Below are 26,859 nucleotides of genomic sequence, written 5' to 3' on the forward strand. Positions count from 1 at the left end.
GCAGATGTAAACTTATTGGCATGCCTTCATTGACTGGTAGTAGAAGCCTCCTTAGAAAGCAAGTGTAGATAAAAATCTGAATACTCTTACTTGCAGGTGTATTGCATGTCTCACCAGCAGTGCTGCAGTTATTGCCTCTTTCAGTCTGCACACAATGTTGTCTGGGCATGGATAAACAGGTGCGTTTGGGCACAAGACCAAATCTACCCCAAAACACAAGTGACCAGTGTGCTTCTAGATATTTAAGCCAACTGGTAGTTTGTTTTTTTATTGACTGCAGATGGTTACTGACTACACAATAAAAAGCTTCCAGTTGACTGACTATATTCTTAAATAACCCGAAAGTTATTTTCTCATAGCTGGGAGCTCTAATTTGTACTCAAATGTAGAAGGATAAATTTGAGCTCGCCTGATGGCCTTACCACCAGATGTGCCCTTGAAGTCAATGGAGATTTCAAGCATCATTTACTGCCTTAGGCTGACTTTGATATTTTAAGAACCCAAAGAAATGAGATAAGCTCAACTCTACTCATCTCTCCCTTTCCAGGTTTGTAAATATGTGCTTCTTGGGGCCCATTGAAAGCATTGAAGGAAACACAGAGTTTAAATAGATATGTAAATTACTTTATATTTGGAACATTTCTTATAATAATAGTCTTGGCTGAGTTGCCAGGTGCTCCATAAAATGCAACAAATATGTTTAGGTGTCAACTATACCTAATATACCAATCTACTTGATGTGGGGGACACACACATATACACATAAACACACACATGCACACACATGAACATATGCTTTATTTTCCAGTGTTCTATAATTGTAATGAGAGTCCATATGAATAAATATAGAATAAGGAAGAATGTCATTAGAACTATATGAAAAATAATATTAAAAAATCTAAGTTAGAGTGGGAAATACTCTTTCAGATATGGAGATGGGGAGAGGATACAGAAAAAAGGCCCTGGTCTTTGTTTTACATACAATGCTTGGGAGGAAATTTGGAACATTCTGGAACAAGTTAGTAATGTAAAATGGGCCCTGTATTTGGAAATACATGATTTGGTTTCCAAGTCAAATTTGCCAATGTATGATCTAATGAGACCTTGGCTAATTCATTCCCCTCCCCACTTTGGAAGCAAATCTTAATATGTAAAATAAAGAGCTTGGATTTTATTATCGCTGAACTCCCTTGCATACCCTAAAATTATGTAACAATTTTAAAATTACTTGAGAGAAATTGTAAAAATGTTACTCCCTCTCCTCTCAAATCTCTACTTTCTGTGTACTTTCTATACTTCATCTTTGTAGCATTGTATCATTAATTGACAGATATGTATGTATTTATTTATTTTATGTACTTCCCAGCCACTGAATGTAAGTTCCATAACAGTGGTGTTTTATTTATTTACTGTTACATATTCAATGTCTGGCATGCAGTACACATTCAATAAACATTCCTTTAGTGAATGATTGAATCAGTAAACATCTTCCAATGACATTAATTAAATACATATGTGTGTATATAAAAGAAAACTAACAGATTCATTCTATTTTATCCCAGAAAAACTTTTGCAAAAGTGAAAAATCTGCTATTATATAATTTCAATTACATTTAGGTAAAATTAATAAATAGTGTATAGTCCAAATAGTCAATAATTCAGTGTACATCAGACAATACACTATGTCGTTTCACTACGGTAGCTTATGTTTTCCTGATAAAAAAAGAGGTTGATAGGAAGTAAACTGATCATTCATATTAAAATAAACACTTATTTTCAAGTAATACAATGGAGTAAATGTTTTTTTCCCCAGCTTTTTAAAAAGTAGACTATATGGTTAAAGCAATAAATATCTTTTAAATTATAAAAACACAAATTTTAAAAGATAAAATATTAATATTGGAATAGTAAAAAAAGTCTAGAAGAGCCTTAAGCATTAAACTTTTTTTTAATTGGAGAAAAAGGTGTTATAATTTGTTTTTTTGTTTGTTTGTTTTTTTACAGAATAAATTCTATATTAATGAGCAGTAGTCAGGAATCATTAATGATCTAGAAGTATCAATATGTATAAATGAAGTAACTGGCAAGGAATATTTTTAAAAATATGATATAAAAAGACTAATGTTAAAACAATAAAGTTATTACAAAATAATCACAGGGATATAAAGCACAGTATAGGGATAACTGTGGATATTTGTATAAAAGTATGAAATTATTTTTATGGAAGTTCAAAAATAAATAAAACACAGTATAGTGAGTATGGTTAATAATATTGTAGTAACCATGTATAGTGCCAGGTAGGCACTAGACACATTGGGTGAATCACTTCATAAATTATATAAATGCCTAACCACTAACCTATACACCTGAAACTAATATAAAAAAATATTAAATGTCAACTATAATTGAAAAAAATTAAATGTAAAATAAATTAAAAATTGAATATATGAAATTGTTAAAATACAAATTAAAATATAGTTTCTGTATCAGGCTTTAAGAAAGATATTATATCTTTATATCTTCTAGAAAGAGTAAATCAAATAAAAATATCAAAACCTATTGCATATTAATAAAAACATTAATCCTTTAAGTATATGTCACAACATTTTTGCCTTTATTTGAAGTAATGTTTTATAGTGGGCTTAAGTTGTTATCATACATATTGATATTAGCTAGTGAATTTCTGGGCAACTTGCTTAACCAGATGCTAATTAAAATCATATTCTAAATCCTTCACCATGAGCAGCATATAAATATAATGACAGATATTACTGGCTTCAAAAATATAGTTTTCTACAATATAAAAATTTAAATAATATAGTACACAATAATGGGAGAAATTAAGACCTATTAAAATATGGTATTTGTGAGTCAGAGCCCAATTATGTTCAATAACCAGAAGCAGAGCCATAAAAAGGAATACATTTATTTAAAAAAAAAAAAATCAGTATCACAATGACTGTAATGGAATGCAGAGGTAAACAATTGATTTTCCAGCATTTATTTTGACAAATTAAAATATGAAATAAAATATGTAATATATGAAATAGTTTTATTTTGTATCTAATACGCCAATTATTTCACATAGTACCTTTAGAACTGAATTTCTAAATATAATGTATACACATATAATAATTGCATTTTTATTAACTTGGTGTGACATGTATTTCTAACATGGTCCCTGCTGGTCTTCACTTCCTATCACTAACATTCTTGGGGTATGGGAACTGTGACTTGCTTCTAGATAATACAATACTGCCAAGTGATAGGGTATTACTTCTGTCATTACTTTACATAAGCAAGTAACTCTAGTGGGGAATTCCACATGGCAAGGAACTAAGGGTTGCCCCTAGTCAACAGCCAGCAAGGAACTGAAGAGCCTTTGGTCTAGCAATCCATGAGAAATTGAATCCTGACAACAACAAAAACTTGAAAGTGGATCCTCCCTAGTCAGGTCTTCAGACCTAAATCCTTAGTCACATTCTTGTTAGAAAGCCTGGAGCAGAAGACCCAGGTGATCTGTGCCCAGACAGAAACTGAACTACAAAAATTGTAACATAACAAATGTGTGTTATTTTAAGCTGATAAGTTTATGATGATTTGTTATGTAGCAGTAGAAAACTAATACATATATAATTCATGTATTTATTAATTTCACAAATGTTAAAATTAATTCATAATTGATGAATTCATTAATTTCACAAATGTTAAAATAAGATAGCATTAGAAAAGCTAAGATGTCGTGATGTTGCTATTCATTTTCCTGCTTTTGTTTAATCCAGGTTTGTTGAAGTATAATTTAAATACAATAAAAGTAACCCATTTTAGTTATATAGATCAATGAGTTTTGACAAGTGTGGATAGTTGTGTAACCACAACACATTCAAGATGTAGAATATTTCCATAATCCTCAACTTAATATTTTTTAGAACACTTGGCTATTTCATTGTTAGTACAGGAGCAATGTGATCTTACAGCTTTCTGTATCCTAAGCGAAATCTTTGCTTTATTTCTATGTCTGTGTTCCACAATTGGAAACAATAAAAATAAGTAAGTAGTGCAATGTATTAAAAATTTAGTATCATAAAGGACATTGGAGAACTTTCCTAAAGTTGATGAATTCATTAAAATTAGCATGCGGTCTTGGTTCTTTGGAGAAAAGGCCCTTCAAAATATCAGGAAGGAAACAAAACACCACCAAGAGTAGGAAGTATAAAAGGTGAAATTTGGCCTTCTAAACTATTTACGTAGAAAATCTGTCTCTTTCTATAACACATACACAAACACACACATATGCAAAATCATACACATTTCTATAAAATAATAGAGCTGACTTTTATTTGTAGAATCTGTCATTATTAAATGAGTTATAAAGATTATTTCACTGAGGAGGCAAAATGCTTTTGCTACACTGAAACAAATGTATTCTCTGTGTGGTGATAAAAACAATAGGATCTGTTAGAAATTGGTTGCAATTGCTATCTGCACTTCTTGAACAAATTAATTTTCACCATTATAAGAAAGTGTTTTGTTTTTCGTTTGATTTTTTTTCCTCCAAGTAAAAAAGAAATGCCAGACTATAGATGTACACATATATGAATTTTCCCTTCAGATGTTGAAGCTTGATTTTCTTTAATTATATCCCTAAGCAGAAATATGGTTTTGTGTGGACGAATTTGCTGCTCCTAGGGCAAATCATCCAATTTTAGGGACTTCCCTATAATAATATACTTGATCAGTCAAGCAAGTGTGTTTATAGGTTATATAACAATTACCAATATATGAAATATAATGTATCCCTCTAATAAAAGACTTTACAATAAATTGAGAAAAGTATTTTTTAAAATAGGGACAAATATTTGATTATGAAGAGGACCAATATAGAAATGCCTAATAAATGTTATGCTACAGAAGACAAGTGCAGTGAGTTGTATCTTTTTGCTCATTTCAGTCAACTGCATAGCTTTGAAACTATAGGAAACTCATATTAAATGAACTCAATCTTTTTCATCTTGAAAGAATTTAAGCTTGAATCATCTCCTCTGTGATTGCATTGGTTTCTCAGAGTACAGATGATGCCAAAATCACTTGAGTAGACCTCTGTAACTTCCAACATTTTCCAAAGGATGCAGAGTAGAATTTACTGGAAAATATACAGAGCAAGAAATGAGAGAAGTGGTGGTACTGTAAAATTTAGAGAAGAATTTCTGAGATACACAGTGCTGACTTGGCTTCAGTTTGTTCTTGCAGTATGAATGTCATCAGCTTCCCCAACTGGTTTATCTTAGGTAAGGAAATCTGGAAGAGATTTATAAGCTTCTATTTATATGCAAAACTATTTTTAAGTGTGGCTTTTATTTAGCCATCAATGCTTATTGAGCTCTATCATTGAAAATGAAGATGTATTTAACATATACTCTCTGATAAATAGTAAATTAGAACAGAGAAAAAGGACTATAAACTGAATATCACCATTTAAATAAAATATTCTCTTTTGTTTCTTTTCTTTAAAAATATTTTTTTTTCCCTTTCAAGAAAGGGAATCATGACAATAAACAAATGAATATCAATACTTCTTAAGCAGGTCTAAAAGCTGCTTAAAGAACAATTTGTAATAGCAAACATTTTATACCCGTAATTTCCTTTTATCTTTCTTGAATAAGAAATATCAATAATAATAATAGATAAATAATAACAATAATAGCTAACACTTACTGTCCCAGACATTGTGAGAGGTAACTCATTTCATCCTTATAAGGTGTATTTCTATCCACATTTATGGGTGAGGGATCTGAGCACAGAGAGGATATATAACTTACCAATGGTTCTCTAGGCAGTAATCATAGTAATCACAGTCTAGTTCTAGAACCAATACCCTTCATCTTTATAAAATTTGTATGAGTATGCACATAATTACTCAAAATGGCACAGTAGGGCTACTCATTTCTATTAGAAAATATTTTTAAAATAGAAAAACGTACTACCTAGTAAACTTCTTACAACCTACTCTTACGCTTCAATTTTATAACTGTCAACTTATATTAAAATTATTCAAATGTTAGTGTTATAGTTGACTAAATATCTGTACTCCTCTAAACTTAACTTCTAACTTCATCAAAGAATATTCATATTTTTTAATAAGGCATATCACTTTTTTTTTTAATTTATTGGGGTGACAATTGTTAGTGAAATTGGATAGATTTCAGGTGTATAATTCTGTATTACATCATCTATAAATCCCATTGTGTGTGCACCACCCAGAGTCAGTTCTCCTTCCATCACCATATATTCGATCTCCCTTGCCCTCATCTCCCACCTCCCACCTCCCTTACCCTCTGGTAACCACTAAACTATTGTCTCTCTCTATGAGTTTTTGTTTCTCATTTGTTTATCTTGATCTTTTACTGTTTTTGGTTTATACACCACATATCAGTGAAATCATATGGTTCTCTGCTTTTTCTGTCTGACTTATTTTGCTTAGCATTATACTCTCAAGATCCATCCATGTTGTCACAAATGTTCCTATATCATCTTTTCTAACTGCATTTTAGTATTCCATTGTGTATATATACCACTACTTTGTTATCCATTCATCTATCGAAGGACATTTTGGTTGTTTCCATGTCTTGGCCACCGTAAACAAAGCTGCAATGAATATTGGAGCACACGTGTCTTTATATATAAATGTTTTCAGATTTTTTGGGTAGATACCCAGAAGAGGGATTGCTGGGTCATATGGTAATTCTATTCATAATTTTTTGAGGAACCTCCACACTGCCTTCCATAACGGCTGCACCAGTCTGCATTCCCACCAACAGTGTATGAGGGTTCCTTTTTCTCCACAGCCTCTCTAACACTTGTTACTATTTGTCTTGCTAATAATAGCCATTCTGACTGGGTGAGGTGATATCTCATTGTGGTTTTTATTTGCATTTCTCTGATGATTAGTGATGTTGAGAATTTTTTCATGTCTATTTGCCATATGTATGTCCTGTTTGGAGAAATGTCTCTTCAGGTCCTCTGCCCATTTTTCAATTGGGTTGTGTGTTATTTCATTGTTGAGTTTCATGATTTCCTTGTATATTTTGTATAATAGCCCCTTATCCAAGGCACTGTTTGCAAAAATCTTCTCCCATTCAGTTGGTAGCCTCTTTATTTTGTCGATGGTTTCTTTTGCTGCGCAGAAGCTTTAAAGTGTCATATAGTCCCATTCATTTATTTCAGCTTTTACTTCCCTTGCCTTTGGAGTCAAGTTCATAAAATGCTCTTTGAACCCAAGGTCCATAAGTTTAGTACCTATGTTCTCTTCTATGCAGTTTATTGTGTAAGGTCTTTAGCTTACGTCTTTGATCCATTTTGAATTAATTTTGGTACATGGTGACAGATAACAGTCCAGTTTCATTCTTTTGCATGTGGCTATGCAATTCTCCCAGCACCATTTATTGAAGAGGCTGTCTTTCCTCCATTGTATGTTTTTAGCTTCTTTTTCAAAAATTATCTGTCCATAGTTATGTGGTTTTATTTCTGGGTTCTCAATTCTGTTCCATTGGTCTATGTGTCTGTTTTTCTGCCAATACCATGGTGTTTTAATTATTGTAGCCCTGTAGTACAAGCTAAAGTCAGGGAGTGTGATACCTCTAGTATTGTTCTTTTTTAAGATTGCTTTGGCTATTTGAGGTCTTTTGTGGTTCCAAACAAGTCTGATGATTTTTTTTTTCGATTTTTTTAAAAAAATGCTATTGGGATTTTGATGGGGATTGCATTGAATCTGTATATTGCTTTGGGTAATATGGCCATTTTAACTATGTTGATTCTTCCAATCCACAAGCATAGAACATCTTTCCATTTCTTTGTGTCTCCTTCAATTTCTTTCAAAAATGTCTTATGGTTTTCAGCATGAAGGTCCTTCACATCCTTGGTTAAGTTTATTCCTAGGTATTTTATTCTTTTTGCTGCATTTGCAAAAGGAATTGTTTTTATATTTCTTTTTCTGAGATTTCATTGTTAGTATATAGGAAAGCAATGGACTTTTGTATGTTGATTTTGTAGCCAGTAACGTTACTGTATTCGTTGATTGTTTCTAATAGCTTTTTGGTGGAGTCTTTAGGGTTTTCTATATATAGCATCATGTCATCTGCAAAGAGTGATAATTTAACTTCTTCATTCCCAATTTGGATGCTTTTTATTTCTTTCTCTTGCCTGATTGCTCTGGCAAGGACTTCCAACACTATGTTGAAAAGCAGAGGTGTTAGGGGACAGCCCTGTCGTGTTCCTGAACGTAGAGCAAAGGGTTTCAGTTTTTCACCATTAGTTATGAGATTAACTGAGGGCTTGTCATATATGGCCTTTATTATGTTAAGGTATTTTCCTTCTATACCTATTTTATTAAGTGTTTTAATCATAAATGGATGTTGTATCTTGTCAAATGCTTTTTCTGCATCAACTGATGTAATCATATGATTTTTGTCCTTTATTTTGTTTATGTGATGTATCCCATTGATGGATTTGCAGATGTGAACCATCCTTGTGCCCCGGGGATCAACCCCAGTTGGTCGTGATGAATAATCTCTTTTAATGCATTGTTGTATTCGATTTGTTAGAATTTTGTTTAGGATTTTTGCATCTGTATTCATCAGAGATATTGGTCTGTAGTTTTCTTTTTTTGTGTTGTCCTTACTAGGTTTTGGTATCAGGGTAATGTTGGCCTCATAAAATGAGTTAGGGAGTACTGTCACTTCTTCAACTTTTTGGCAGAGTTTGAGCAGGATTGGTATTAGATCCTCTTTGAAGGTTTGGTAGAATTCACCAGTGAAGCCATCTGGTCCCGGACTTTTGGTTTTGGGAAGGTTTTGGATGACTCATTCGATTTCGTTACTGGTAATCGGTCTGTTTAGATTTTCCATTGCTTCATGGTTCAGCCTTGGAAGGCTATATGTTTCTAAGAACTTGTCCATTTCTTCTAGGTTATTGAATTTGGTGGCATATAGTCCTTCATAGTATTCTTGGATGATCCTTTGTATTTCTGTGGTGTCCGTGATAACTTCCCCTTTTTCATTTCTGATTTTGTTAATTAGTGTCTTCTCTCTTTTTATCTTAGTGAGTCTAGACAAGGGTTTGTCAATTTTGTTAATCTTTTCAAAGAACCAGCTCTTTGTCACATTAATTTTTTCTATTGTCTTTTTGTTCTCTATTTCATTTAGTTCTGCTCTGATTTTTGTTATTTCCTTTCTTCTGCTGACCTTGGGTTTCACTTGTTCTTCTTTTTCTAGTTCTTTAAGGTGTAACATGAGGTTATTTATTTGGTATTTTTCTTGTTTCTTGAGATAGGCCGGTAATGATATAAATTTCCCTCTTAAAACTGCTTTCGCTGCATCCCAAAAATTTTGGTAGGATGTATTTTCATTGTCATTTGTTTCTATGTATCTTTTGATCTCTCCTCTAATTTCTTCTTTGACCCAGTCATTCTTTAAAAGTATGTTGTTTAATCTCCATGTATTTGTGTTTTTTCTGCTTTCTTTTTGCAGTTGATATCCAATTTCAAAGCCTTGTGATCAGAGAATATGCTTGGTATGATTTCAATCTTCTTAAATTTGCTGAGGCTGATTTTATGTCCCAATGTATGGTCTATCCTTGAGAATGTTCCATGTACACTAGAAAAGAATGTACAGTCTGATGTTTTAGGATGAAGTGCTCTATAAATGTCAATTATGTCCATTTCATCTAATGTGTCATTTAGGGCTGCTATTTCGTTATTTATTTTCTGTTTGGATGATCTATCCATAGCTGTCAATGATGTATTTAAATCCCCTAGTTTAATTGTGTTTTGGTCAATTTCTCCCTTTAGTTCTGTTAGTAGTTGCTTGGTATATTTCGGTGCTCCCTGATTGGGGGCATAAATATTGATGATTGTTATGTCATTTTGTTCTATAGTCTCCTTTACCATTATGAAATGTCCATCTTTGTCTCTGGTTATCTTTTTCACCCTGAAGTCTGTTTCATCTGATATCATTATGGCTACACCTGATTTTCTCTGGGTACCATTTGCTTGGAGTGTCAATTTCCACCCTTTCACTTTGAGTCTATGCTTGTCCTTGTAGCTGAGATGTGTCTCTTGGAGACAGCATATGGTTGGGTTTAGTTTTTTGATCCAATCTGCTACTCTGTGCCTTTTTATTGGTGAGTTCAGTCCATTTACATTTAGGGTGATTATTGATATGTGAGGATTTCCTGTCATTCTGTCTTTAGTTTTCTGTTAAGGCTGTTTCTCCATTGTTTCTTTTCTTTTTGCTTGTTGTCTATTATTTCTGTGTGGCGGTATTCTATGATGTTTCCCTCTGTTTCTTCTTTTATTACAATATATATTTCAGTTCTGGATTTTTTTGAGTGGTTGCCATTAAGTTTATGTAAAAGAACGTTTGAAATTTAGAGTAATCCATTTTCTTCAGCACGCTTACTTTCTCCATTCCCATATTCCGGTTGAGGCTTTTACTCTCCCCTGTTTTATGTTTTGGTTGCTGCAAACTGTCTCTGTTGATGGTGGTCGAATAGCCTCCTGTAGTATTTCTTGTAGTACAGGTCATGTATTAAAAAATTCCCTCAGCTTCTGTATGTCTGGAAAGGTCTTTATTCCTCCTTCATAGCTAAAGGATATCTTTGCTGGATATATTATTCTTGGCTCATAATTTCTCTCTTTCAATAGTTGGAATATTTGGTCCCACTCCCTCCTGGCTTGTAGGGTTTCTGCTGAAAAAATCTGATGATAATCTAATCGGCTTTCCTTTGTAGGTTATCGTCTTCCTTTCCCTGGCTGCCTGAGGATTCTTTCTTTGTCGTTGATTTTAGACAGTTTCAATAATATATGCCTTGGAGAAGGCCTGTTGGGATTGAGGTAATTAGGTGTTCTATTTGCTTCTTGGATTCGAGGATCCAGTTCTGTCCACAAGTTTGGGAAGTTCTCATCAACAATTTGTTTGAATATATTCTCTGTTCCCTTCTATCTTTCTTCTACTTCTGGTATGCCCATTATTCTTATATTGTTCTTTCTGATAGAGTCAGAAAGTTCTTGTAGAGTTCTTTCATTTTTTTAAGTCTCAAGTCTCTTCTTCCATCCGTGTAATTTTCAGGTTTCTATCTTTGATGTCACTGATTTTTCCTCCATCTGGTCAACTCTACTACCTAAGTGGTTATTTCATTCTTAATTTCTTGTATTGAGTTCTTAATCTCCAGAAATTTTATTTGGTTCTTTTTTTAAAAATTTAAATCTTTTTCGTAAAATGCTCATGTTGTTCTTTGATTGTGTTTCTGAGTTAATTAAACTGCCTTTCTGTGTTTTCTTGCATCTCATTGAGTTTTTTCAAAACTGCAATCTTGAATTTTCTGTCATTTAAGTCACATATTTCCATATCTTTAAGTTCCTTTTATGGAGACTTTTCATTTTCTTTCTGAGCTGTCTTGTTGCCTTCGTTAGTCATGGCAATTACTGATTTATTATTTCTCTTCCTAGACATGTACAGGAGTGGCTTCTGCAACAGGTTGATAGGAAGAGGTCTTTCTTTTGTTTTCCAGTAAATTTTGGTAGAATGTTTTATTTTCTCTCCGACTGCAGCCTTTTTTTTCTCTCTCACACGTTAGTGCTATGTTTTCTCTGCACTATTCCAGCTTCTCACACAATGGGGGGATATCCTGGGAGACGGGCTTCTCCTCTGTTAATAGTTTGCCTGGGTCACAGGGCACAGTGTCCATCTGGGTTTGCGGAAAGCTTTTGAAGTTCCAAATCTCTCCCTGCACAAGATTCAGATCCCGTGAGATTCAGCAGTTCTGTTTACTCCTGCAGGGATCCCCCCAGATAGGTGGAGCCAGGGGCGGGGTGAGTTGTGAGAGGTGGCCCAGATCAATGGCGGTGACCACCACCACAGCTGGTCCTGCTTCCACAGATCCCTCCCTTTGCCGGAACTAGTTGGGCTGTGAATCTGTGTCTGCGGTCCACAGTTCTCAGAACAGCAAATATTCTGTTCTTTTGATCTGATGCTGCTGTTGTTCCGCTTCTTGCACCGGGCGGGAGGTGGGAGGGGAGGCGGGGGTGGGAGGGGGGGCGGGGGGTGGGAGGGGGGTCGGGGTGAGCTCTGGGAGGGTAAGGAGGGGGCGGCTTGTCTCAGTGCCTAAGGCTTACATTCTCTGCTCGGCAGTGAGGGCTCAAACCACCGTTTTCAGCCTTCTTCCCTCAGTCTTTTCTCCGAGGTCTCTGCCTTGAGTGTTGGGTTCAGCCGTGTTATATGCTGCCCCTCAGCTCTGTGGGCCATAAGCGGATACCTAGCACTCCGAGTTCTTCCCTCCCCTGCAGCTGCAGTAGTCCCTTGGAGCACTGAGCTAGGTCTGCAGTAGTTCTTGGAGCACTGAGCTAGGTCTGCGTCCTCCGTCTCCACACTTCTCCCTTCCCTCCTACCCCGCTGGCGCAATTCGCCCACCTTTAGGTGAATTCAGTAGTGGGCCTCTTCGTCTTGCCTGTCTGCTGTGCAGGTAGTCCTTTGTGGAGTTATTGTTGTTTGATTAGTTGTATATTCTAGGGGAGCTTTACAGAGGATCACCGAACGCTGCCATTTTTTTCCACGTGATCCAGTATATCACTTTTAAATAGATGTTCTACCTTGAGGCTATGAAATTATTATGACTTTTATGGTTTTATTAAAACCTGTGATTAGGAAAGCCAATGTTTTTGAAATGTGCTATTCATATACATCAGATGGCATTTATATCTAGTAAACGAATTGAAGATGAAACTATGAAATACCGACCAGCCCTTTTCTCCAGAGTCCTTGTAATGCCCCTGCTGAGCACCAATGTGAAGGAGTCTGAGTCTGCTGTGATGACTGATTATTAAAATGTTAAAATGGCAATTTAAAATTATATGCTGATCTCCTTCATGAATAATTGCAACTTCAACTTCCAATTTTAATTTACTCCATTGAGCAATTCCTTCATTAAGTACTCAACAATCGTTAGACCACTGTAATAAAACCTTCAAACATTTTGATTCCAAATACAATATTTGTTTCAAATAAACTTTTACTAATGGAAGCCATATTAATTATATATGCTATAAAATGCCAGACAGGTGACTTTTAACTCCCTGTGGACCTGTGAATCATTTTTAACTCCCTATGAACCTCCAATAGCATAAATAAAGTAAGGAGGAAAAACATCTAAATAATTAAATAGATGTGGGAAGAATATAAATAAATACATATATACACATATAAAATATAAAATACATGCATATATACATACATACATACATATAAATAAAATTAATTTGCTAAAGAAAAGGCATTTTGTTGACCCAGACTATATTAACTTGTGTGTATGTACATGAATGCATATATGCATGGATATATATGTGTGCACATATTTATTTAACATAACGTAGCATATGATCAATAAAATAACCCAAAGACATATATTCTCACCACAACAATTCTGCCCTGTCCGTGTAATTTTAATTTCCTTGCAAGAAATTTATAACAATGCAACTCAGTCTGGCAGGAAAGAATAGTAACTCAGGCCATTTTCCTTTCTTCCATTTTTAGCCATCCCTTACATAGAAAGAGGTGAATGATCTTAAATATAACTAATTATTATCAACTTTTGTAAACATTTTTATTGGCTTTCTTGGAGGCTTTAAAAAACATTTTTGGTGAATAAGTTTCCAAATGACATATTCACATGAGCTGTGTTAGTTACACATTGAATTAAGATATAACCATACCTGATTAAGATGATTTAAAAAGTCACCTTTTTCTGAGCTTTTTTCAATTTTTAAACTATGTATTCCATCACTGTGTTGATTTTTCTAATTTTCTTATATACCAGTTTTCTTTTCAATATCCTCCATATTTCCATCTCTCCCCCACCCACCATGGAATTGTATTGAATTATTTCTGTTCTGTTAGTTTTGTGCTCTCCTTTTTCTTTTTCTTTTTCTTTTTGTTTTTGTTTTTTAATATCAGTGATGGAACTATTTGAAGAAAAAATTATCTGACACATCTTTTTTGTTTGAATATATTAGGTAATGATTGAAAAATATCAATAACAAAGAAGTCAAATAACATATACTTAATCATTTTCCAGGTTTAGAACTAAAGTGTATTGTTAGTCACTTCTGCAGGCTATTTCCCTATTGTCCCTTTTCGTTCTACACTGGGAATTTCCTTCACCTTCTCTTTCCTTTTTAGTGGGAGGAGAATAGCAGCTTATAGATTCACCACAGAGATTGTTGATTTGAATTTTCCTCCAAAACCCATGGATGGTGCTTTCCTAATACCCATTATATGCATTTTCAAAATTCCAACCTGTCCACCATTTATTATCTTTCATACTTTTCTAAAGGGAGCTTAAAAATTTTTCGAAACGATTCAAAAATATTGACTTACTGTTTTCAAGTTTTGTACATCAGCCTAAGAGTATTATATCATGCTCTCTCATCATCTTTGCTATCAGTGACAAATAGATTTTTGAGCTTTTCTCAAGTTTTCTGACCTCTTCAATCAAAGATTTATCATATCAATACTGCAGTAACTTCCATAAGGCAGACGTTCAGGACATCAAGTATAAGCTCCATTTTATGATACGCATATATTTTTACCATTTTGTAATAATATCCACTGCATCTACTACCATTGAAATCTTACCATCAAAGAATTTGCATAAAATGTAATTATGTATCAATACAGACAAGTTTCTCTTTCCTTGACAGATCACATGTGAGGCCTTCAAGTATTTGAAGGGTAAACACATTGAATTAAATGAAGCAGTTATGAAGTATAGGGATATATAAAATGAAGTCCATGATCTAGAAGGAAAATAAAAATAATCTATTAATATTCTCCAAAATCAGTGGTGTAGTTTTTGAACTTGAAAACACTTGTATGACTCATACTTATTATGCTGTGCTTCATGCCTGAGTTTTTTAAAAGACTTATAATATGCCTCATGAATTTTGCATGACAAAATTCAGATAAGTTCAATGTGATATGAGCAGAAATGATCAGCTGTATATAACAAGTAATTTTGGAAGTCTGCAGATAACAAATATATTTGAATACATATACAGAGATTTATATTTTTAATCCACTGAAATTAGAATAGTGCATATGTATATTTTTATTATTGCCTCCAAATTACTAGAGCACCAAATGACTATTTATTATTTATTGATTTATTTAGCTACTGACCTCATTTTTCATTATAGACCAGCTGATGCTCTAGTCTGCAAGTAGAACAGATTACTTCTGATATACAGATAAGGCATAAGATGGTGCTTTAGCTTGAGATAATCCATAAAAATAAAAATAAATATCTCTCCCCTTACCTGCTAGACTCAATACTCCATAAATGAACTTACTTAAGTTTATATGGCAGCAGTCACTTCCTAAACTCAGTTAGCAGACTCTTCTGTATCTTCACAGTCCTGCAGTAGCCACTCTGCATTTGCTCACAGCCAAAGCCAGCATAACCTTTTCAAAACAAAGATAATGTACACCTCATGCTTCAAAAACTTTCAATTGTTCCTGCTTAAGATTCATGGCATCTATTAGACTGTCTTCTTTTTCTTTACTGATATTCTGGTTAGATTTTCTTACGTGATTACTTCATCATCTAAAGTTAAAGTCTGCCTTACTAGCCCAATAGTTGGTATCAACCTAGGTGAATTCAAAACTCCATGACCCCTATAGCCTAGCCTTTGAGATCTTTGATCCTCAGTTTCTTCTATGTCCAAGGCCATATCTGAATATTATCATTATTGGCAACTGTTGTAGTCTGATATCTTAAATTCAAACATCTTATTACATAAGTACAACTATGCATCCAATTCTCACTCTTTGTTTCCATTATACCGTACTTACTAATCTCATTAAACATCATTTATTTTTCAAGCCCTTAAATTCTCCTAATATGTCAATTGGTACAATGTTTAAAAATCCAGTCTGTGACTGTTTATTAACAGGCAAGTTCAAGTCAATTATATGTATTGTTATTTCTGATATACTTGGATTTTTACCATGTTCTTTTTGTATTTTGCATACTGTTTTGGTTTGTATTTTTTCCCAATCTTATCTTCCTCAGATTTTCTTTATTAATTTTCTTTTTAAAAACACTGTTTTTCAGTTTTTATTTGTTTCTTATAAATTACTAATGTGTACATTTGACTAAGATAAAATGAAATTTAATCTATACACTTATCACCTTCTGAACGATAAAAAAATCATAAAATATGTTTTTTTACCTTTAAAAAAGATAAAAAAGATAAAAAGATCTTTATCAGATGTTCTCCTTTGGTATTTAGTGTTATCATTTGTGTACCATATTGTCTTTGACCTGACTAATTATAAAATTCTCTGAAATTTATCATTATTAATTTTTCAGTAAATGAGTAATAAATTAGCAAATATATTTACTGATTCCTTAACTTACTATTTATTTTTCTTGCATGTGACTTATTTTTGTTTTCAGTGACAATCATCCCATAGCAGTTTGTTTTCTTTATGAAATTCAGAGTGTGATCTAAAAGCTATTTTTCTTTCTTATTGTTGTATGATAATCTAGATGGGCACACAAGTCTAGTGATAGCTAGATTTCCCCAACAGATATTTGAACATTTTAATTACTTATCTTCAGGCATCTATTCTTGTTAATGAAAACCTGTTAGTCTATTGAAGTTGTTTGGATTTTCTCTAAATGTAATGTTCTGCATTCTCTTTATGATACTCATGGGTAAGGACTGGATTTTTATAACGTTTGGAGATTGGTGTACAGTCAGTGTAAGGATTCAAATTCTCTCAACTTAAAAAAACATTCAGTATTATTTCTTACAATATTGCTTACACTTCTTTTTCTCTATTTTGCCCTGGATTTTCTTATGTCCTGAGTGTTTTAACATCTCTTCCATATTTTCCATCTTTTAAAATCCCTATACTCTATTATTTGGGTTATTACCTCAAATCTATTATGTAATTCTATGTATTTTAAAAGTTTTAGTCACCAATTTTTCATTTTAGAAGTTATATTATTTTTCAAATAATTTTATATAATCTATGAATGAATAAATAGCATTTATGATTCTATGTCTTTTTTATATTTTTGGTCAATTTTAAAAATATTTCTTGACCCTCCATTTTCTGGTATATTTCTTTTCTGAAAGTGCTAATTCTTTTGTTTCTAGCAATTGACTCTCCTTCACGATAATTCATTTCCTTTCATTTCCTTATTACATTGCCTTTTTATTGTTGAGCTCGTCTTTGAGAGGCTGTGTCTTTTTTTGTCCCATCCTGTAGGAGTTTCTTATGCCTTGGTTCTAGAAACATTCCTTTAAAATAATTTTTCAACTCTGGCTTACATTACTGTAATTAGCAACTGAGTCTGGACATGTTGTAGGTTATTATTTTATTTTGGTGCTGGATGTCTACTCTCAAGAAGAAATATAATTCCAGATCTCACATCAGTGAGTGACATGGACTCTAATATTCTATTTCTTCTTAATAAATTCCTCCCATGACTTCAAGTGTGGATCAAATGTTCCCAGTTTTCTAGTCTTCAAGCAAAGCTGGCTTTTGTTGTAGCCTCTTGCTACTACTGAGCCAAATGCTACATCTTTTCTTCCAGGTAGCATTTAAAACTCTAGTCTGTAAGTTTCTAACCATCTCTTTATAGACCATGGAGTTTTAATATATGAGGTTGGACAATTAAGTTTGAAATTCATCCTAGAAGAAGTGCTACATGCCTCATTGCTGAGTATCACTATGGTCACTTTCGAAGTACTCCCCTTGGGAAGCTATGCACTGATGCCTGCCCCTAGTTCACCCTTCAAAGCAATTGTGGAACTCTTTTTCTGGAATGACCATCAGAGCTCTCGTATTAACTTTGATGTCCTGAGTGTTATCAAAATGTCTTCCTTTCAATATTTCTTTTACCTTCTGGTTAAGAAAGAAGTGATTGGGGGTCAGATCAAGTGAGTAGGGAGGGTGTTCCAATACAGTTATTTGTTTACTGGGTAAAAACTCCCTCACAGACAGTGCAGTGTGAGCTGATGCAGTGTCGTGATATAAGAGCCATGAATTGTTGACAAAAAGTTCAGGTTGTCTAATTTTCTCACGCAGCCTTTTAAGTATTTCCAAATAGTAGATTTGGTTAATGGTTTGTCCAGTTGGTACAAATTCATGCTGAATAATCCCTCTGATATCAAAAAAGGTTAGCAACATCGTTGCAACAACTTAATTGTCAGACGTGTGTGTGTGTGTGTGTGTGTGTGTGTTGATCACACCTCGTATATACGGGAAAACTATAGAACAGCCAGCATTATACTTGCTTAGAATGCTAAGAATGAAGAAATCTCCCAGTGATTAAGAGGACCCTGTGAAGAGAATCCATTTTTTTGAAATCACTTATGGTCTACCACCCTGGAGACCCCTATTGAGCAAGGATGCTGTGGTGTAGACAGTTGTGGAACTGAAGAGGCCATGCTGGATTACCTTTCTTACATCAGGAAATTGTGCAGAGAGTCCTTTACCTGCAGGGTCCTCTGAAGTAGTCACACACGTCATCCATGTGATAAACAACTTTGTTCCCTGTCTCACAGAAAACACATACTAAGCCTGATTTAACCAATGGAGAAACAGCAGCAAGCAAGGTTCTGCAACAGTAAACAAATTCTTATACGAAAGATACTTTTTTCCCAAATCTATTTTTCCTTCCCACATGAACATGTCAGAGGAGAGGAAACCCAGAAAAGAAAGAGAAGAAGGACGAGAAGGAGCTAGAGGGGGGGGTCATCTCAGGGAAATGATACCTTTCCTCTCCAAAATCCCTCCTGTAAACACTTTGCCAGTGCTAAATGGAGGGAGAAGAGCTCATATTAATTGAACTTAGATTGTTAAATTTGACTAGGCCTCTAACATACTTGAACATGAACACAAAGTAATGGAAACTGCCCAAATTGTAGTCAAGGAAAAGGAAAAAGAGATTCAGTGAAGCATGATAGAAGACAGTGATTGGAGAAAAAAAAAATTAAAATCAATTCATTTTGATGAATCATGTAATAAAGCAGTTATGTATGTTTTTGTACCAGGAGTGAGGCCTGTCTTTGCCAGCCTTCCTTATTGATGACATATCATTTATTTTTATAAATTAAATTATCTTCTGTGTGGTGAGAAAAGCATTTTGCAGATTTTTCCAGTTAAAACGTTGATTTATGTTAAGGAGTACATTTCTGAAACTCATAGGAAGCTAAAAATATTGAACTTTTGAGAAAATGATAAAGCACTTATTACCAGGAATGTGTCTGTCTTCTTAAGTTATAAGAACCACCTGCAGGAAAGTGGGGTATCCTGTCGCTTAGACCAATAAACACATTTTTACACAGGGCTAGTTTTTTATCTACCCTTTATTTTTTCTTCTAGTAGACCCAGGTATTTGGCTCATTTGCATTTCTTTGTAATTGATTTATAGTAATGTTCTGCCTGGATTCTGTCCACAAATCCTCCCCTTTTTTTTTTCTCTTTTCAGCTTTATCCAGATACAAGCACATGAAAATATAAATGAGGTTGGACAATTAAGTTCGCGGACGGACTGCAACAATCTTGCTAACCTTTTTTGATATCAGAGAGATTATTCATTATGAATTTGTACCAACTGGACAAACGGTTAACCATGTTTACTATTTGGAAGTGCTTAAAAGGTTGCGTGAGAAAATTAGACGACCTGAACTTTTTGCCAACAATTCATGGCTCTTGCATCACGACAATGCATCAGCTCACATAGCACTGTCTGTGAGGGAGTTTTTACCCAGTACACAAATAACTGTATTGGAACACCCTCCCTGCTCACCTGATCTGGCCCCCAATGACTTCTTTCTTTACATGAAAATAAAAGAAATATTGAAAGGAAGACATTATGATGACATTCAGGACATCAAGGTTAATATAATGACAGCTCTGAGGGCCATTTCAGAAAAAGAGTTCTGAAATTGCTTTGAAGAATGGACTAGGTGCTGGAATCGGTGCATAGCTTCCCAAGGGGAGTACTTCGAAGGGTGACCATAGTGATACTCAGCAATGAGGTATGTAGTACTTTTTCTAGAATAAGTTCTCAAACTTAGTTTTCTGGCCTAGTGTGTGTGTGTGTGTGTGTGTGTGTGTGTGTGTGTTTAAATTCAATGCAGAATGCAATAGTAGTACTTATGTAGAATGACAAGAGTTAACAAAAATGACAATAATAAAATTACAGACACTGCCATATATATTAGAAAAGTAGCTTATTAAAATGAAAATTATATTATAGTAGATTAAGAGCATGTGATTTGTATCCTAATTTTCCTATTACTAGTGTACTGTGGAAGAACCTGAATTCAAATCTTAGCTTCATATTTACCAGTTAGGTAACTTCAGACAAATCACCAGACGTTTGACTCATGCCTTGATTTGTGGTGAAGGTGTGCATGGGTTGTGGAAAAGAAAAAGAGAGAGAGAGAGAGAGAGAGAGAGAGAGAGAGAGAGAGAATGTGTGTGAATTTAAAAATATGGATAGGTAACAGATAACGGAATGCCCCCCCCCTTCATGCAAGGGATAGACTAGCCACTGGTACTGATGATCCCAAATGATAAAGATTCAAGCCAGATACGCAAATAAGTTTTCTCAATATACTACCCTTGGTTTTTCCATAATGGGACCACAAGGATAATTACTTGAATATTATAGGTCCTCATGACATTCTCAACATATTCAACCAATGTTTATTAAGTATTTACGGTGTGCAATGATTTTAATTGTTCTTGAACTGTTTAGACTAAATATCCTGAGCATTCATATTTACTGTTGTGTTTGTTTCTTCCCTTGAATATTTTTTTTCACCTAAATGTATTTTTCCATCTGATTCTACATCTGTTCCCTAGTTGTATAAACTTCAGCCTTATCATCATAGATCATATTGATGTACCCACCTAGCACTATACGTATTTATTACTATATCATTGACTATATTCCCTATGCTTTGCTTTACATCCCCTTGACTATTTTCTAACTACCAATTTGTACTTCCTAATCCCTTCACCTCTTTTACCCAAACACCTTTCCATCTATGGTATCACCCTGATAAATCTAGTACCCATCTGACACCATACATAATTGTTACAATTCTCAACAAACACCATATTATCATGGGTTATGAATGTTTTTATTCTAGATATGACATAACTTCAAATTTCCTTAGTCAACTTACTGGTATTTTTCCTATTACTTTTTAAAAGTTTTATAAATTGTTGTCTCTCAGACAAATTATTCCTTACCAATTTGAATAACATATATATAGAATTTTCAGAGTAGAAATGACTAATTTTCAAAGTAGAACTACTAGAGTCTAATCCAAAATTGAATTAGACTTTTATAACTTCTAAACCAATAGTTTCTTCCTTTCTCCCAGATCCTATTTTTGTAATCTGTTACTAGCAATTCTCCACAGACCCACGGATGCTTCCCAGGATTTTCACTTCAAAGTAACTGTTTGGCAAAAAGAGCCTGATTTTTTTTTTTTTTTTTGCAAATGGAGAATTACCCCCTCGCAATTCTGAATTATCTGAAGACAGACATGGATATTAAGGCTAGACATGGATTTACAATTGAAGTTCCCCATAGACCACCTCACTTTGTCAATGTGAGTCCCAGGGTCCTGGTAGCAAAGGTATGTTTGCTTTTATAGAATACTTGAGAATTTAGAATACATATCTGGGACTCCGTATTCCTAGGTCATTTCTATTTTAATTATGGCACTCTACCCCTCAGTCATTCCAATTAAGTCACACTCATGGCCTGAAATTTTCATTATCCATGGGCTTAGGTCTTTAGAAAATTACTGTTGAAATGTAATCATGTTATTTAGGACAGACAGAATTGAATTTATTGATAGCTCCTTAAATGCCAGTGTATTATGGTAATTTTATTTGCAGAACAAACTAAAGACATGTTCTTAAATTTGGATGTTAAATTTTAAAAGTTGTGATATCAACACATATTGGTGACATAAATAATTTGATTTGGGAAAGTAGGAAAATTGAGAATGTGATTTATCCAGATTGCACTGTGGAACAGGATCTCATCCAGGGGCAAGTCCTATATTTCTGGAAGTAGAGGGGAGTGAGAGGAAAGGGGTCTGCTCTTGATTAGACTGGGTACCAAAATGGAAACAGAGGCAGAAGTAAAATATTAAGATTATCTTTTTGAATTAGTGTTTTGATTTCTCCAGATAAGCACCCAGAAGTAGAATTTCTGTGACTTATAGTAGTACGATTTTTAATTTTTGAGGGATCTTCATTCTGTTTTTCATAGTGTGCACCAGTTTACAATCTCACCAATAGTTCGTGAGGGTTTCCTTTTCTCCACATCCTCACCAGTACTTATTCTTTGTTGTCTTTTTATCATAGTCATTCTTTTCTGACATGAGTTAGTATTTTATATTAATTTCAGGTATACAGCATAGTGGTTAGACATTTATGTACTTTAAGAAGTGGTCCCCCTGACTAGTCTTGTACCCACCTAGCAATATACATAGTTATTACCATATCATTGACTATATTCCCTATACTTTATGTCCCCTTGACTATTTTCTAACTACCAATTTGTACTTCTTAATCCCTTCACCTTTTTTACCCTGCCCCCAAACACCCTCCCATCTATGGTATCACCCTGATAAATCTAGTACCCATCTGACACCATACATAGTTGTTACAATATTATTAACTATATTCTTATGCTATACTCTACATCCCCCATGACTAGTCTGTAACAACCAATTGGTACTTCCTAATTGCTTCCACTTTTTCACACACCCCCAACCCCTTCCCATCTGGCAACCATCAAAATGTTCTCTGTATCTATGAGTTTGTTTCTGTTTTGTTTGTTTACCATCAGTGAAATTTTAATACAGTTTTCTTTTTCCTTTCTTAAAATGTGTGTACATATATTTGGATATATATATATATATATATATATATATATATATATATATGGAGAGAGAGAGAGAGAGAGAGAGACATAGATATAGATATATCAGTTTTTTTTAACACTTTTTTCAATTTAAAATTATTTAAATATCAGGGGGTGGGGGGTGGGAGATGAGGGTAAGGGGGATCGAATATATGGTGATGGAAGGAGAACTGACTCTGGGTGATGAACACACAATGGGATTTATAGATGATGTAATACGGAATTGTACACCTGAAATCTATGTAATTTTACTAACAATTGTCACCCCAATAAATTTAATAAAAAAAATATATATATAGAAAGCTTAAAATCAACAATAACTATCAAAACCAACTGCCTTAATACTGAGTTACCTTCATTAATATTTATGTTAAAAGCATTATTTGCAAAAGTACAAATCTTCTGACTAAAATACCTTCATTTTGGGAAAGGACAAACACAAAAGTAGCTATTATGAATTTATTTTAAAAATCCCCTTGCCAGAATGTTTACTCTGAAAATCAGAAAATAGAGGGGAAAAAAAATTGAACTAACCACGTACAAATTTCAAAAGTATTACTGCATATTTGGTATGACGTTCTGGGGTTTGATTTCCTGGTCTTTTGAGATAAGAAATATGTTTGTGTCAGATTTTGAGATGAAATTTTTCTTGCATGAGACAAAAACTAAATTATATTGGAAACCCTATCTTAGAAAACAATTTTAATATTAATTGACCATAAAATATAATACTGCAAAAAACATTAGCTTCTTTGTCAGTAACTTTTATTACTGCTATCAAGCGTCTTTTTCTTTTCTTTTCTTTTCTTTTTTTTGACAGCAGAGTGAAAATATAAATTGTGTGTTTACACCCACTATATTTTTTTGGAATAAAAAAAAAAAATCTTCTATCCATACCTTTTCTTAACCTAGAAAAATGAATCACTTAAAGAGTTATAGTGAAAAGAACATGGTGATTCCAGTTCTAGTATTTACTTTTTTAACCTGAAATAGGTAGTGCAACAATTAAAAGACTGTCATCTTTTTAAGGTTAAAGTAATGAGGTTAAACTTTATTATAGGAAAATATATGAAAACTAGTTTATAAACAACTAAAAGAGCAATGTCAGTGTTAATATTACTACTTATATTTCTATAATGATTTATAAGAATAGTATCAATGAGGTTTATGCCAACTAACATGATGCACAATGGAAAAAAATTATATTGTTACTCACTCTGTGTCCTTATGACAAGTTTCGGGATTAGCTTAAAGATGTGTAACCAAGAAATGTGTGAAATAGTCATTTCAAAAGTCTAGGTACACTTGACCTGAACTTTAATCCCATCATCTGACAAAGTCCAAAGTGCTCTCAGTATTTGCAAATTCTCAGGGACATGTTTTCAAACTACTGTCTACTACTGGTGTCTGTGTTGTTACAAGCAATTCTCCTTTGCCAGCATCAGCCTGGAAGCAAAATTTTATTCTGTATGTTTTGGCATGTATGCACATGTGACACACACAATGCACACTCACACCCCCACACACTCACACAGGGTCCAATTACACCAAGTACTCTGGACTAGAATATAATGAACATTTATGGATCACCATAGATGATTCATACTGTATACAATTGGTACCTCCCTCTCTTTTTACACTCCCTCATCTCCTCATTCTTCCCTCGATTCCTTTCTCTAAAGGACCAACATTTTATTGGTCATGGTTACACTCTTTGAAAACTTAGGGTTTCCATATTCAATATTATATGTGAATATAATATATATAATATATTTTTCTTAGATTAATTATGGTGTCAGTGGTTGAAGTGAAATATTTTTGCTATAGTCATCCAAGTTTTGGTGGTGTGTTAGCCACCTGATGAATATTCAGCCCCTTGGGAGAAGCCTGGGTACCATTTTAAACTTAATTCAGATAAGAATTATTTCAAAAATATGTTATAAATTAATACTGTCTATAGTAGAATATCTGTTCCAATCTCATTTTAGGTATAAATTTTCCAATTATTATAAAAGGTGAGTAGCTAGAAATATCAACAAAAACTTCCCTTTTATGAGTGGTGGAGTCAAATATTTAGTCTTATTTGACTTTGAAATGCCATTTGTGTCATTCAATTTCAAATGACTCCAACACATTATAGTATTTTATATCCATGTTTTGTCTGTGTGCTCAGCATTGTACATTGTGGCTTTCAAGTAAGATTCAATTAATAAAACAGTAGCCATTGTAGGTATTGCAAACAAGAAGAGTTTTTATATCAATAAATAGAAGCTTAAAACATGTTGGCAAGGTTAGGAAAGTAACTATCAGGGAATCTACCACTGAGTGTTCAAGAAACCAGAAAGCAGTATGGAGGTTCTTCAAGAAATTAAAAATAGAACTACCATATTATCCAGCAATCTCACTTCTGGATATATATATATATATATATATATATATATATATATATGGAACTAAATCATTGTCTTAAAGAGATATCTGAACTCCCATGTTCATTGCAGCATTATTCACAATAGCCAAGTTATGGAAACAACCTAAGAGTCTGTCAACAGATAAGTAGATCATGAAAGTGTGGTATATACTGAATGTGCAATGAAATGACATTCTGCCTTAAAAAGGAAGGCAACCCTGTTGTTTCTGGCAACATGAATGAACTGGAGAGCATTATGCTAAGTGTAATAAGATGAAGTATGACAAATACTGCACGGTATCATTTATGTTTGTGTGGAATTAAAAAAAATTTGAACTCATAGAAACAGAGTAGAATGGTGGTTGTCAGGGAGGTGGAAATAGGGAGAGGTTGGTAAAAGAGCTCAAACTCCAGTTATGAATAAGGCCTGAGGATGTAATGTAAAACATGGTGTCTACTGTTGTACACTGTACTGTACAATTGAAATTTGCTAACAGAGTAGAACTTAAATGTTCTTACCAAATAATAAATAAGTAAGTAAATAAATAAATAAATAAATAGATAAAATGAGGTGATGGATTTTTTGATTAACTTAATGGGGAAAATCATTTAGCAATATACATGTATACCAAATCATCACACTGTACACTTTAAACATCTTACATAAAAAAAAAAAAAAAAAAAAAACACATAAAAACTGTACCTTAATAAACCTGAAAAAAGAAAATAAATTTTATACAGCTAATAAGTGATGGAGCTGGGTTTCAAACCCAGGCAGCTGGGATCCAGAATCCATACTTTTAACCACTAATCCTTCTTGGCAGAAACTATTCTCACAAATTACATCTTAATGGCTTTACAATGTATTATGCTTATAGAATAATGTAAGGGCATTAATTAAATTCAAGGCTACTGTAGAACATACAGCGTAGGGACATCCCTTCTTCTGTGGGTTTCAAAGCAATGAAAGCATTGTTTGAGCCACAACTGTTCATGAAAATTTTGCCATGTAGAACTTATCTGAGTCAGCTCCCAATACACCAACATATACTATGCTTCTGTTAATGAGTGATTTAGCAAACCGCTTCAATGGAGCAAACTTCGTGAACACTGCAGCGACATCCAACTCCATATGAAATCACAAAGAAAAGAAAAAATCCTTGGAACCCTTTATATCCGTAAGGCATGTTTGAGCCATTCTGATACAGAATCCTCCCCAAACTGATGTAAATATACCCTTTTCTTAATGCATGAATCTATTTAAAATAAACATCACTGATAACTTTGAACAATTAAAGCTATGTAATACACATTAGGAAAAAGCAATCTGATAAGGTGTAAAAGAAAAATAGCAAAGGAGCCATACGTGTATTTCAAGAAGAGAAAAATAGTAGGGAAGCCTATTGCACATTGAAGCTAGAGCA

Source organism: Rhinolophus sinicus, linkage group LG03 (genome assembly GCF_036562045.2).
Source record: "Rhinolophus sinicus isolate RSC01 linkage group LG03, ASM3656204v1, whole genome shotgun sequence".
NCBI classification, from domain to species: domain Eukaryota; kingdom Metazoa; phylum Chordata; class Mammalia; order Chiroptera; family Rhinolophidae; genus Rhinolophus; species Rhinolophus sinicus.